The 14,697-nt window shown below is 39.6% G+C and overlaps 1 protein-coding gene across 4 annotated transcripts in view; it reads right to left on the bottom strand.

The window, feature by feature from the left end:
• Nucleotides 1-14,697, bottom strand: part of RAD54L2 (RAD54 like 2) — a 111,314-nt gene that overhangs the window by 48,690 nt on the left and 47,927 nt on the right. The gene's annotated exons all lie outside the window — the stretch shown is intronic.

Raw genomic sequence — 14,697 nt, 5'->3', positions numbered from 1 at the left:
CTGGTCCAATGGACAAACAAAAGTGTGCTAGGGATCTGTATTGCAGGGAGGAGGTGGGGGAAGGTCAATCAACAGAACTTTTACTTTTTCATTCTACTCATGAACATTTTGATGTATTGAGGCTACCAACCACAAAAAATAAAACCTCAAATTCCCAGAAGGATTCATTAGGTGAGAAAAGGCTGTGAACAAAGAGTAGGGTTTCACAAGCAAAGCATCAAATCAGACTTCACAACAGACATCGTGAAGGGAAAGCACAGGAGGCAAGAGAGAAGATACCTTTGCAAAATGCCCAAATTAGAGAGTACTGCTACAGCACATAAATTCTTCCACAAAATGCATTCATGTACAACTGAAACATTTAAACAATCTCGTCAGAATTTCTGATCTGAGAGCAGAGAACAGGGTAGGTTAAGGAGCAGATGCTCTGGAGGACAGGACAGGACAGGACTCACTCTCCACACCCCAACCTGAAGAGAGCATCATTAAAAGTCATGCCTTGGCAAAATAATAAACTAGTGCAGATTACAGACTCTCGGAATAGTCTCATTGGCTGGAACCTTAAATGTTAACTCCATGAATGCAAAAGGTTAGAGAGTTGCTCTGATCAAAGAAAGACTGGTAAGGCCCTTTCTGGCTGATCATATTAAAAATAAAACAACAAGGATGCCTGGCTGGTTCAGTCAGTAGAGCATGAGACTGTTGATCTTGGGATCATGAGTCTGAGCCCCATGTTGGGTGCAGGGATTACTTAAAAATTAATTAATTAATTAAATTTAATTTAAGAAATAAAAATAAAACAACAAACCTTTTCCTTGGGGCTGTAGAAAATGCAAAGAAAATATGTACTTATCCAGGAGCACATTACACAACAGCCTTGCTTCCTAATGGGTGAAGGGGACAATTAAAAGAAGAGTGGCTAAGAACATAAGCACAAAGTCTCTATAGTGGAAGAGCATTCCGTAGTAGCTCTCCCAGCATCCCACACCCCACAGAGTAGCAACTCTTTAGACCTCCACCACACTCAGTGACCATCAAGGGAAAAAAGCCTCATTCATTCTTGCTTTCTCTCATCTCCTCATATTCAGTCATGAATTCTGTGCCCTAAGAAATTACCTAAATATCCCTCTCTTCTTCTCTCCACACCACTGTACTACCTGGTCTGGATTCTTGCTCTGGCCTCCAGAGTCTCCCTGCCTCCCTGCAATCCACACTGCAGAAAGAGTGAGCTTTGTGAATCCGTTCTAGTCACAGTCTCCACCCACCCAAGATCTTTTAAAACACTTTAAAACTATCCCTTCTGCTCTTAGGATAAAATCTGAAATCCTTCATGCCTTTCCTGATTGCTAGCTCACTACCTGACTACCAAAAACCTCCCTCCACCCACCCACTCTCAGTTCCATGTTCTCTAGCCTCAAAAGCATGGTGCTCTCAGAGGCTCTGGGCCTTTGCAGATGCTGTGTCCCTCTTTTCTCATTTCCTTATCTAACAGGGATGTGTTAGATTCTAATTTAATTGTAACCCATATTCTCTTTCAGGTCTCTGCCTAAAAGCCTATAGAAGACCATCTCTAGGTTTCTTCCTTTTTATTTTTATTTCAGCATGTGCTCAACATTGTTAGGCTGCAGTGCCTGTCAATATATCTGGGGAGACAAGGTTAGTAACTGATGCTTTCTCTCTTGGTACGCTGTTTGGGGAATTTTATTCAAACCTGGCACATCCTGCTTCTGTACTCTAAATTGGACCAAAGACTACTATAAGACTTCAGAATACAATTTACAAAACACTTAAAGACACTCCTTCAGGAGGATTGCTGGGAACTGTGAAGTCAGGGCAGACAAAGTAGCTGGTGAATAGCTACAGGCCCAGCACCAGGTCTGCAGTGAGCCCTACTAGATTTGGATCCCATGCACTGCATCCCCAGTCATGTCCAAGGCCATTACAAATACTATAAACATTAACTCTTTCAGTCCTCAAAACAGCCCTATTAAGTAGATAGTGCTACCATTATTCCCATTTTACAGATAAGGAAATTTGCTCAAAAAGCCATTAAGTAGTAAAGATAGGATCTAAACCCAGGTGACTGATCTGTCTCCAGAGTTCATGCTCTTAGCCACCACACTGCATAATTTCCCCTCTATTCCCATTTCCCTGAAAGTTATGTGGAAAAAAAATAGAGTTCAGAGACAGCTATGTATGTACTGTGCCTCAGTTTATAACAAAAGGTACAGGAAAATGCAATGCAGAATGCTGAATCAATTAGATAATCATATTTGGAAATGAGAAGGATGAACCTTGACCCCTACCTCACACCATACAAAAATCAATTCATGATGGATCACTGACCTAAATGTGAAGGTAAAACATTTAAAACTTCTAAAAAATAACAATATCTTCATGACCTTGGGGAAGCACTAAAGCACTAAACATAAAGGGTAAAAATAAATTTGATTTCATTATAATTAAAACATCTATTCATCAAAAATACAATATAAAAAGGAGCATAAAACTGCAAAATAAGCCCCACAAAACACAATTAAAAGTGAAAAACCAAGCAATATAGAAGGAAAAGATGTGTGTGTGTGTGTGTGTGTGTGTGTGTGTGTGTGTACCCAATAAAACTCATAACCAGATATGAAGAATTCCAATCAATAAGAAATAGATGACAGGAAAGAAAAATGTTCCAAAAAATGTGTTCAGACACTTTACAAGACTGAAAATGGTCATAAGCATATAGAAAAAGCCTAACATCTTAAATAATCAGGGAAATGCAAATTAAACTCACAGTCAGAAGTTCCCACCCCCTGGATTATTGGGAAAGAGGGTTGAAGGTCCTACAAAGTCACTCTGAACAACTGGGTCAACATCTGACACGCTTTCCTGCCGCAGATTTACAAACAATTCTGCCCCCAGCACACCCGAACTCTGCACCTTTGTGTCTTTAAGCCTGGCACACAGAAAAGGACAGGAAATGGTTGCAAAATTGGCACTACTTCATTTCTAGTAAGAAGTCACCCTAAATTCTTGATTTAGGCTACTCTAAAAAATCAGTCCAACAACAGATATCCAACTTGTCTCAGGAAGAGGTGATACAACTTTCTGGGGAAGGGAAGAGGATAAAACAAATACAGAATAAAAAGATCTGTCGTGAATCTGTAATTTAAGGACTGGTGCTGGTCATCTAAGTTGAGAAAAAAATGCTAAAATGCAATAGAGAGCTATTTATACTGTCTGTCTTGCATTCAAGTCACATGGCTAAACTGGCCTTCCATGCAGATTCACAGCCCTTTTCTCCACTTTGGTGATTCCTCTTTGTTCCTAAAAACATGCCCATACTTCCACGTCTTCATCCAGAATGAGAAAACAACAGATCTAGAGTTCAGGTTGCAGAATTTCATCTTGCAGAAGTGAACCTGAAGGCTCAGCAAGGTCTTGCCCAAGATACAAAAATTTAGAGGAAGATGATTACCTTGCCCTGAGGGGTGTTCCTTTCTATTACACACTAACATGCTGAGGTAAAGGATTTTTCCCAGGTCTTGGCTTGAGCCAGTATGGACTGCCCCCAACTATACTGTGTCATCCATTTCTCCCTCCCTACCTGATAAGCCCCACTGGCAAAAAGTTAGAAGGATAAAACTTTTTAACTTTTAAAAAAGCCTTTCTTTTTATTTTTAATGTTTTTTAGATTTATTTGAGAGAGAGGGAGGGAGAGATAGAGAATCCCAAGCAGGCTCCGCACTGTCAGCACAGAGCCTAACATGGGGCTGGATCCCATGAACCGCGAGATCATGACCTGAGCCGAAATCAGGAGTCAGATGCTCAACCAACTGAACCACTCAGGCACCCCTAAAAAAGCCTTTCCTTGACCTCAAATACCCCCTCATTTATTGCTTCTTCTTTTTGTTTCCTTGTATAGCAAAACCCCTCAAAAAACTTGTCTATTCTTAGGGTCTCCAAATCTCTCCACCTGTTCTTATTTTAGCCCCTATCATGGCACTGAAATGCTCATCAAGGTCACCAAGGACGCCCACACTGCTAAATCTGACAGCCAATTCTCTTTTAATTTTAATTCCAGTGTAATTAACAGTGTTATATCAGTTTTAGGTGTACATTACAGTGATTCAACAATTCCATATATTATTCAGTGCTCATCAAGGTAAGTGTATTATTAGTCCCCTTCACCTATTTCACCCATGCCCTCAACCACATCCCCTCTGGCAACCATCAGTTTGTTCTCTATAGTTAAGAGTCTGTTTTTTTGTTTGTGTCTTTTTTTTCTTTTGTCTTGTTTCTTAAATTCCACATGAATGAAATAATATAATATTTGTCTTTCTCTGACTGGCTTATTTTGCTTAGCATTATATTTCTAGATCCATCCATGTTATTACAAATGGCAAGATTTTGTTCTTTTTGTGGCTGAATAATATTCCATTGTATGTATGTGTGTGTATACACATTACATCCTCTTTATTCATTCATCTACTGATGAACACTTGGGCTGCTGCCATTGTTTTTTTTTTGTTTTTTTTTAATTTTTTTTCAACATTTTTTATTTATTTTTGGGACAGACAGAGGCAGAGCATGAACGGGGGAGGGGCAGAGAGAGAGGGAGACACAGAATCGGAAACAGACTCCAGGCTCCGAGCTATCAGCCCAGAGCCTGACGTGGGGCTCGAACTCACGGACCGCGAGATCATGACCTGGCTGATGTCGGACGCTTAACCGACTGCGCCACCCAGGCGCCCCAGGCTGCTGCCATTGTAAGTGATGCTGCAATAAACAAAGGATCCATGTATCTTTTTGAGCCAGTGCTTTTCTATTTTTTGGGTAAATACCCAGTAGTTCAATTCTTGGATCATAGGGTAGTTCTCTAATTTTTTGAGGAACCGCCATACTGTCTTCCACAGTGACTGTACCAGTTTGCATTTCCAGCAACAGTGCACGAGGGTTCCTTTTTCTACACATCCCTGTTGACACTTGTTTCTTGTGTTTTTCATTTTAGCCATTATGACAGGTGTGGGGTGATATCTCATTGTGGTTTTAATTTGCATTTCCCCGATAATGAGTGATGTTAAGCATCTTGGCCATCTGGATGTCTTCTTTGAAGAAATGTCTATTCATCTCTTCTACCCATTTTTTTATTACTATTATTATTATTATTATTATTATTATTATTGTGTTGAGTTGTATAAGTTCTTTATATACTTTGGGTACTAACACTTTATCAGATATATCATTTACAAATTTCTTCTCCCAGTCAGATTATCTTTCAGTTTTGTTGGTTGGTTCCTTTGTTGTACAAAAGATCTTTTTTAAAAAAATTGTTTTTGTAAGTTTATTTATCTATTTTGAGAGAGAGAGAGAGAGAGAGAGAGAGAGAGAGAGAGAGAGCAGGGGAGGGGCAGAGAGAGAGGGAGAAAGAATACCAAGCAGGCTCCATGCCATCAGCACAGAGCCTGATGCAGGGCTTGAACTCATGAGAGATCATGACCTGAGCCAAAACCGAATCAGACACTTAACTGACTGAGCCACCCAGGCACCCCTGTTGTGCAGACGATTTTTATTTTGATGTAGTCCCAATAATTTATTTTAGCTTTTGTTTCCCTTGCCTCAGTAGACACATCTAGAAAGATGTTGCTACAACCAATGTCAGAGAAATTACTGCCTGTGTTCTCTTCTGGGATTTTTATGGTTTCAGGTTTCATATTTAGGTCTTTAATCCATTTAAAATTTGTTTTTGTGTATGGTATAAGAAAGTGGTCCAGTTTCATTCTTTTGCATGTAGCTGTCCAATTTTCCTAACACCATTTGTTGAAAAGACTTTTTCCCATTGTATATTCTTTCCTCCTTTGTCAAAGATTAATTGACCATACAATTGTGCATTTATTTCTGGGCTTTCTATTCTTTCCATTGATATGTGTGTCTATTTTTTGTTCCATTACCATACTGTTTTGATTACTATAGCTTTGTAATATAACTTGAGGTCTGAAATTGTGATACCTCAAATTATTTTCTTTTTCAAGCCTGCTTTGGTTGTTTGAGGTCTTTCTTGGTTCCATACAAATTTTAGGATTATTTGTTCTAGTCCTGTGAAAAATGCTGTTGGTGTTTTCAGAGGGATTGCATGAAATCTGTGGATTGTCTGGGGTAGTATAGACATTTTAACAATATTTGTTCTTCTGATCCATGAGCACAGAATGCCTTTCCATTTCTTTTTGTCGTCTTCAATTTCTTTCATCAATATCTTATAGTTTTCAGAGTACAGGTCTTTCACCTCTTTGGTTAAGTTTATTCCTAGGCTACTTTTTTTTTTTTTTCTGTACAATTGTAAATGGGATTGTTTTCTTAATTCCTCTTTCTGCTGCTTCATTATTAGTGTATAGAAATGCAACAGATTTCTGTATATTGATTTTGTATCCTGTGACCTTACTGAATTCATTTATCAGTTCTAGTAGTTTTCTGGTGGAGTATTTAGGGTTTTCTATATATAGTATTATGTCATCTGCAAATAATGTAAGTTTTTTACTTCTTCCTTACTGATGTAGATTCCTTTTATTTCTTTTTGTTGTCTGACTGCTATGGCTAGGACTTCCGGTACTATGTTGAACAAAAGTGGTGAGAGTAGACATCTTTGTCTTGTTCCTGACCTTAGGGAAAAAGCTCTCAGTTTTTCCCCACTGATGATGTTAACTGTGAGTTTTACATACAAGGCCTTTATTATGTTGAGGTATGCTCCCTCTAAACCTACTTCCTTGAGGGTTTCTATCATGAATGAATATTCTACTTTGTCAAATGCGTTTTCTGCATCTATTGAAATGATGATAAGGTTTTTATCCTTTCTCTTATTAATGTGATGTATCATGTTGATTGATTTGCAAATACTACAAACATCCAGCAGTCAATTCTTACTCCTCATCCTACCCTGGTTATTGCTAGCCTTTAACTAACAAAGTTGATCACTTCCTCCTTGAAACTCCTTTTTTTTTTTTTTTTTTTTCCTCCTTTTTTTTTTTTTTTTAAGCCACCATAGCACTTTTCTCTTGGGTCTCCTACTACGTCAGTGGCCATTTCTTCTCAGTCTTCTTTCCTAGACCCTCTTTATCACCCTCCCCAGTGCCCAGTGCTTAGTCACTCAGATTACTTCTCTTATTCCTGGGATGATCTATCCTGTCCCATGTCATAAGTACCATTTATATACAGATATAGCCCATGTTTTTATCTTCAATGTAGACTTCTCTTCTGAACTTCAACTCAGTAATCTAACTAACTGCCTTCTCAACATCTTAGCTTGGAGCCATAAGACATGTCAAACTTAACATGTCTCTAAAACTACACTTCTGTCTGTCCCCATTCTGTGCCTCTCCCCCAATCTTTCCAAGCTCAGAAAATGGCATCTTCAAGCTGTTCAATCCAAAAACTTTGGGATTGATCCTTACCTTCTTTCTTTCACACAATCCATATCCACTTCGTTAACAAAACCACTATGTGGTTTCATTTATACCAAAATTCTATAAAATATAAACTAATCAGTAAGGGCAGAAAGCAGATCAATGGTTCACTAGAGACAGGGTTGGAAGGCAGGGAGGGGAGGGAAGGACTTCAAAAGGGGATAAGGAAACTTTCAGGGGTGACAAATATGCTCACTAACTTGATGATAGTTTTAAGGGTATATACACAGTATACAATTAAACCTTGATAAGCTGGAAAAACAAACAAAAATCCAAGTAAACTTTTTGACAATATAGTACTCTGTCTATGCAGCTTAAGTGAGATATATTAAAAGGAAAAAAAATTGCAAAAATAATCTTGAACTTTAGACTTATTGTTTGTAGTGGATATCTGAAACTATTTTGAGTGCACTGTACAATTGAACAAATGAATAAATACCGTGATGCTACTGGGAACCAAGTTCTCACCGGGTGAAAAGGGAGATACAGATAAGGAATGGGAGAAGGAGTAAAATTAAGAGCACTGTTATGAACACAATTTTTAATTTATTTTTTTAAGTTTTATTTTTTTTTATTTTTGAGAGAGAGAGAGAGAGAGAGAATAAGAGAATGAATGAGGAGGGGCAGAGAGAGAGGGAGACAGAGGATCTGAAGCAGGCTTCACCATGTCAGCACAGAGCCCAATGCAGGGCTCAAACCCACGAGCCACGAGATTATGACCTGAGCTGAAGTCAGACGCTTAACTGCCACCCAGACGTCCCTGAACACAATTTTTTAAATAAATGTATTTCCTAGCTCTAGAGACCAAAAGAGCCAACAATCAATGATATCCTAGTAGTAATGAGCATATGTATAGCCCAGATCTTGGTTTCTAAATACCATTTCCCTCTAAAAGAAACCAGGAGTTTGGAGAAAAGGCCAATTCCCAGGTCAGAACAGAGAAGATACAAGCTAGGCTTGGAACACCATTGTACCAGAAAGAAAAGGAAGTGCTCACAAATTGTAGGGAACATGTCAAAGGAATACTGAAGTCAGCTGAAATGGGCTCCCACTAGCCAAACCCAGGACAATTTGAGTATTAAAATGAACAACAGGAATGGATTCTATCACACTAAATTTTTAAAAATGGATCTAGGAATGCCTGGGTGGCTCAGTCAGTTAAGCATCGTCTCTTGATTTCGGCTCAGGTCATGGTCTCACGGTTCATCCGATTGAGCCCTGTGTTGGGCTCTGCACCAAGAGCGCCAAGCCTTCTTAGGATTCTCTCTCTCCCTCTGTCTCTGCCCCTCCCTGGTTCACACGGGAGTGCACATGTGCACGCTCCATCTCTCAAAATAAATAAATATTTCCTTTAAAAACTATTCTTAGAAAAGGAAGAAATCTAGGCTTAAACTAAGAATGTCTAATGTAACAGAAAGGTCATAAAAAATGGTGAAAACTACAACTCCATAGACTATGCTGCCTTCTGAAGGGCCTTGGGGGCTTCCATTGGAGGGAGAAAACATTGGTTAGAGTTCCCATTAGATTGCTGAAATCACCCCACCCACTCTGATCTTAGTTCAAATTTCTGGAAGCTCCCCTACACCTCTTCCACTTCCAGCTGCTCAGAGAGCATGACTTTTCCTGCAGACTGCTACTGTTTAATGATATGTCCAGAACTCGCGGTGAGAATCTGAAAAAGCATGTTGGAACCCAAACGAATAAAACCAGGGTTTGGGTATATCTCAAACTGCTACCTCTGGCCCTACATGCTCAGGTCCTCCCTATCTCATCCCAGACCACTCTGGCCTCTATTCTCTTACGCTCCAGCCACCATGGCCTCTATGTTCCTGATTCTTAAACAGCAAATTCGTTCCCACACCAGGGCCTTTGCTCTGGCCCTCTGCCTAGAACACTTTACCCCTAATTCTTTACATTGTAAGCAAAGAGGACAAATAGAAAGGGGTCAGTGAAAAAGCACAAAGCAAACTCTCTGCAGGAAAGGCAGAGATCCAGAGGTTGAGAAGATCAGCTTTCCCTACTCAGTGGTCTAAGGTGAAGGAGGTCAGCCTGAGGCCAAAGTTGATATTCAGGAGGTTAGCTTTCTGTCAATAAGATGGCTATGAAGCAGGTTCCAGAAGGAACATATCTAGCTCCAGTTCCAGGATCTCAGTATCCTGATATGCCATGTAAAACAGACAAGAATAAAACAACAAAAAAAGAAGGCCTTCATGTTCTAAAAAGATGTGCCCATCAAGGCAGTCTGTGTCCAGATCTTGATTAACTTAAGCCAGGGCCTCTCAAACTTTTCCACTGACGAGTCCTGAATGTCTGCGGAAAACGTTCTTATCCCTTGGGGACTCTCATGGCACGATCCAAAATTCTAAACTCTGAAATTTATTTGAAAAAAAAAAAAAAAAATCTTATTTTACCTTAAAAATGCATATGAATTATTTTCTATGCCTAATTTTTATTACAATTTTTTAAAATTCCTTACCAAAGTACTAACCCCCAACCCCCAACACCACTCCACCTATCTCCTGATAAAACTGGCACTCCAACAAGGTTTGTCATGTTCATCCTGAAGCTTCATAAACTCCCAGTATGCCTACCACGGCCTGAGGAAATGAGTTTGGAAATGAAACCCTTTGGCAAGCAATCATTCTTAGAGTAACAAATAAGTTCTTTAAGTCTGCAGTTTCTGGCTGGGGCTTTGGTTTGTTTTCTAGTAATATTCCATTAGAAAAACCCTACTCTTGTGTTAGGTTAATGAGGCTGTTCACAACATGGGCCAAATAGCTTGGATGAGTAGAATGCCCTCAGAAGAAAAGAGTGGTGGTGGCCCCAGAATCCTCCTGGAGAACCAAGCAAAGACCAGAGAAACTGGCACAGGTAATAGAGTAAAAATACTGTAGGAAAGAAATGGGACATCTGGCTTTTCCTTGCAAATATTTCACAAGAATAAAGGTAGCCTAAAAGAAGTACAAGTGGTAATGGAAAGGGGAATCATATTATTAACTAAGATTCAGGGGTGCCTGGGTGACTCAGTTGGTTAAGCGTCTGACTCTTGGTTTTGGCCCAGGTCATGATCTCACTGCTTTGTGGGTTCAAGCCCCACATTGGGCTCTGTACTGGCAGCGTGGAGCCCACTTGGGATTCTCTCTCTCCCTCTCTAGGTGCCCTTCCACCACTCATGCTGTCTCCGTCTCTCTCAAAATAAATAAACTTAAAAAAAAATTTTTTTTTAAACTAAGATTCATTATTCACTTGGAGAACAAGTGAAATCAGGAATTGGATCCATTAATCCAGATGAATGTTAATAAGAAACACATGAAGTCCTTGTTAATAGTTTAAATTTTAAGCATCCCCTCCACCCACCCAACCACTAGTGCATATTCAGGACCAGGTTTCTTGCTATTTTTCTCCCTGTCTCCCTGCTGCAAGAGGACAAGAAGCTACCTTGGGGAAACAGATGTTAAGATCTTTGCCATTTGTATAGACAGGAAAACCCTTGAAAATATCTCTTGGTCTAAACTCCATCACTTACAGTTGAACTGAAGGCTTACAGTTGCAGTGGAGTTATGCTTACAGTGCAACTTACAGTTGCAGTGGAGTGATGCTGAGGAAAACAAATGTGCTAATGAACCACCAAGGCAAAGAAAGATCTTTTTACAAAGCCATGTAAACATAGGACTCTGTGACAGATACCAGCTGTGCAACACTTATACATCCACTGGAATACACATTAAGCAGCAACAAATGCAGCAGAAAATGAACTTTTTTTGTAAAGACTAGATTATTCTAGGAGTTCCCTTCATCTAAATATTTCTAAGTACTTTATCTGGGGCAAGACATTGGACCTGAAGCTGAGCTAGAAGAAAATACTGAACCAGAAAAACATTTTGCATGAGGAAAGCCAATTCCCAGAGGCACCAGGTTTTAAACCTCTACCTTTGATAATCAGAGACCCCGTAAGGTGCTGACATCCAACTTCTCCCACCATTCCAAGAGAATAGAGAAAACTCAACACAGACATCTGGAGAAAAGAAAAACAGGGGAATGAGGGACGCCTGGGTTGGCTCAGTCAGTTGAGGGTATGCTCTTGATTTCAGTTCAGGTCATGATCCCAGGGTCAGGGAATTGAGCCCCATGTCAGGTTCCATGCTGAGCATGGAGCCTGCTTGAGATTCTCCCTCTCTCTGCCCTTCTCCCCCATTCATGCACATGCTCTCTCGCTCTCTTGCTCTTTCTCTCTAAAAGAAAAAGAAAAAAACAAACAGGGAAAACAAAAACCAATCAAAAATGTTTCACAACATGCCATGAGCCCCTAATGTGTTAGAAATGGAAAGCACTGTTTTCTCTCTACCTTTTTAAAGACAAAATCATGGTGCTACTCCCCAAGAGCCAAAGTCTCCTTATTCTCAGACTACTACCCCACAAGTCAATGTTCAAAGGTCAGTAACAAGGAGGAGATAATGCCCCAATTTAATGTAGCAAAGCTACATCTCTAATTCCCCCACTCCCTATACCATTCTTCCCACCTTTGTAAAGATTTCATTATCTTCCCAGGCTTTACCTATTCCATCTTCAACCTGCCTCACACATCAAGTAAGTCACCAAGTCCTATAAATTCCACTGTTACAAATCTGACCATTTAATACTCCTGTGTAGGTCAACTGATCCAAACAGTTCAACTCCTCATTAATCCTTTCTGTAAAGTTCTAACACAGACCTAGTTGGTCTTCACCATCTAATAGGCCATCTCTTCTTCATGCTGCTAAAACAACATTCCTAAAAATCAAAGGTTTAATGAATGCTCCCCAGTAAAAACTTCCATCAATTCCATGCTGCCTATAAAACAAATTCTAAACTCCTTCCTAACCTGATTCCAGGCCACCACTCCAGTCTCACTCTGGTCATCCCCCTAATGTGTCCAATTCTACCTCAAACAAGATAGCTCACCATTCTCTAGCATATGCCATACTTGCCCTTCTACTTTGCCATTACTCATGCTATTCTAATTGTTCTCTCATCTCTAGTCAACAGTATTACCAATCAACTTCTTTCCTTAAAGTACAAACTAAGAGAGAAAGCAACCCATTACGGGTAGGGAATGATATGAATCTACAGTCTCAGAAGCAACATGGATTTGAAAAAGGAGTACCACTTTGGAAACCAAAGGCCCAGCTCCGCCACTTTCTTGTAAAGTTATACTGAGTAAGCCATTTGCCTTTCTGAGCCTCAGTTTCCTCATCCCTAAAATGTATCTGCTCTGCCTAACAGATAGGATTATCAAGATAAAGTAGGATAAAGTATGTCAAAATGTTTGTGAGGGGATGGACTAAAGCAGTACTTAGAGGGAAATTTATAATTTTGATTGTTTTTATTAGGAAAAAAAGGTAAGCACATTCTTAAGAAGTTTGAAAGTACTGCTAGAAGTAGAAGGAAGATTATTATAGGTAGAAATTACAAAGAAAACATACACAAATCAAGAGAATCAACAAAGCCAAAAGACAGTTCTTTGAAAAGGTTAGTACGATTGTTCAGATGTTTGTGTAAACGATGAAGAAGCACTATAAAAGTGAGTTATTGTTATCCAATAGAGATGAAACTTCAAATAAAAAAAGCTGAAGTAATAATTTCTTTTTTGAAAGTGTTTCTCAATCTCAGCACTATTGATATTTGGCCACAATAACTGTGTGTAGGACGGAGCTGTCCTGTGCAATGTAGGATGTTTAGCAGCATCCCTGGTCTCTGCCCACAAGATGCCAGTAGCATTCCTCCCCCACCTCCCAGAAGTCGTGACAATCAAAACTGTTTTCAGACGTTGTAAACTGTCCCCTGGGAGGTAAAATCATCCCAGGTTGAGAAAGACTGCTCCAAGACCACAAAAGGCCACATCACACTATACCAGCTAAGACTATTCATAGCTATTCCTAATTTTAGAATAGCGGGCCGCTCTACCCATTAAGGTTGTGAGATGACCAGCAAGCCAAGGCAGGAAAGGCAAGACTGAACAGACAGGCAGGTCTCAGATGTTTCAACAAAATTTCATAGTGTTCAAAATGAGAGAACCAGGAAAACTGTGAGCTCTAAAACAGGGGCAGAATTGCCACAAGTAACACAAGTATCACTTCCATTTGGGAGTGCCTGGGTGAGCACAGCTCTAACACTACAGTGAAACATCAAAAGGATACTTAATCAAATTCCAAGAAGTTAGATAACCCTGGCAAGGCAAGAGAAAAAGTACCCACCAAACACTTTAACACTCGGAACTTTAAAGGCAATAAAAAATAGTCATTTCAAATTTTTAAAAAATTGTTTCATCTGAGAGTTGTATAAATAGTAAAACAAACAAACAAACAAACAAACAAACAAACAAAAAAACCCTCCAGTTACACAGCTGTGACAAATCACAATTAAATTCTCACCACTTCTAGGGGCACCTGGGTGGTTCAGTTGGTTAAGCACCCGACTTCAGCTCGGGTCATGATCTTGCGGTTTCTGAGTTTGAGCCCTGCATCAGGCTCTGTACTGTCAGCTCAGAGCCTGGAGCGTGCTTTGGATTCTGTGTCTCCCTCTCTCTGCCCCTACTTTGCTCCCACTGTCTGTCTGTCTGTCTGTCCGTCTCTCTCTCTCAAAAATAAACATTAAAAACAATTTTTTAATAAACATTAAAAAATAATTTTAAAAAATCTTGCCGCTTCTAAATAAATAATAAAGTGCACAGAAGGATATGTTTTGTTTTGTCTTAATAATTAAGAACCGAACAAGGAAACCAGAATTCCAAGAAGCCAAGAGGGAAAACTGTGTGTATATATCCATTATGCCCACCAGCAACATCTAAAATCCAATCTAAACCTGACATGAATCTAGGGGGTAGCTGACATATAATTCTGAGAACCCAAATGATAAAAAGCAAAAAGTGATGCAGATACCAGGGGCACTCTAATGCCATCTTAAGAAACATGAGACCAAAGCAAGACAGTATGATGGTATACCGTGCCAGCACACACTATCTTCCATTATTTCTACTTATTCTACTTTATATAGAAAGGAACTACAGTACCATCTTGGGGACTCCAACTGAATTACAGTGGACAGCAAATGATATCAGGAAAAATAAATAAATAAAATGGTAATTTCCCTGCCAGAGGTGAAGTGGAAATAGGGCAGAGACTACCTAAACAGTATAAATGAGGAAAAACTGATCCCTGAACCACGTGACAACTGTCAGGATGAATGAGAACTGAAGACAGTACCAGCAGCA

The sequence above is a fragment of the Prionailurus viverrinus genome, chromosome A2 (genome assembly GCF_022837055.1).
Source record: "Prionailurus viverrinus isolate Anna chromosome A2, UM_Priviv_1.0, whole genome shotgun sequence".
In the NCBI taxonomy this organism is placed as follows: Eukaryota; Metazoa; Chordata; class Mammalia; order Carnivora; family Felidae; genus Prionailurus; species Prionailurus viverrinus.
This window is presented reverse-complemented; position numbering and strand designations above follow the sequence as displayed.